We start from the raw sequence: 722 nt of genomic DNA on the forward strand, positions 1-722 counted from the left end.
TAGTAGATAATTTATTTGCAATAAGGAAATGTTCATTTAGTACTATTCAAGAAAATATTACTCGGATTTTTATATATAGGGAATTTTTTTCAATATGCTATACATTTTCTGACAGGTTGAAATTTGTTATTCTTTGTGTCCAGAGAACAATATGTCCAAAATGTGGATATAAGATATCCTGAAGATTTCATTAACACATATCTTTCAAACATCAAGTCATAAATAACTCTTAAGATGTTTTATACCTCTTTTTTGGACTTGTCTGAACTTGGACTCTTCAATTTTCTCAGGCATTAGCATCAATGTTATTATTTCCTACTCAACAATGTAACTGTTACGTATAACACATGTTATATTACATTTACATTGCTGAGTGGGAAATTATAATAGTAATGTGATGTTACTGTTGTGTACCGGGTTAAATTTTACTTCTGTAAGAGAGAAGATCCCTTGGTCGTCGCGCGTCCGCCAATTTCCACGGCTCCGCCTTTCGGATCCTTTTTATTTAATTTCCCATTTGTCGCAAAGGTACAACCATTAAATCGTTCGCTATAGAAAGTCTTACGGTTAAATATAAAAATAACAATCGCGGTAACACGCTCGTGCTCGCGTGGTTCGCCAGACAGATCGCGGCAGTAATCGGCGACGTCCTGGCCGCAGATTACAGAACGATGGGTCCTGCAATTTTATCTCGCACACGCGAGAGACACGAGAAAGCCAAC

This window comes from Trachymyrmex septentrionalis, unplaced genomic scaffold (genome assembly GCF_001594115.1).
Source record: "Trachymyrmex septentrionalis isolate Tsep2-gDNA-1 unplaced genomic scaffold, Tsep1.0 scaffold32, whole genome shotgun sequence".
Classification (NCBI taxonomy): domain Eukaryota; kingdom Metazoa; phylum Arthropoda; class Insecta; order Hymenoptera; family Formicidae; genus Trachymyrmex; species Trachymyrmex septentrionalis.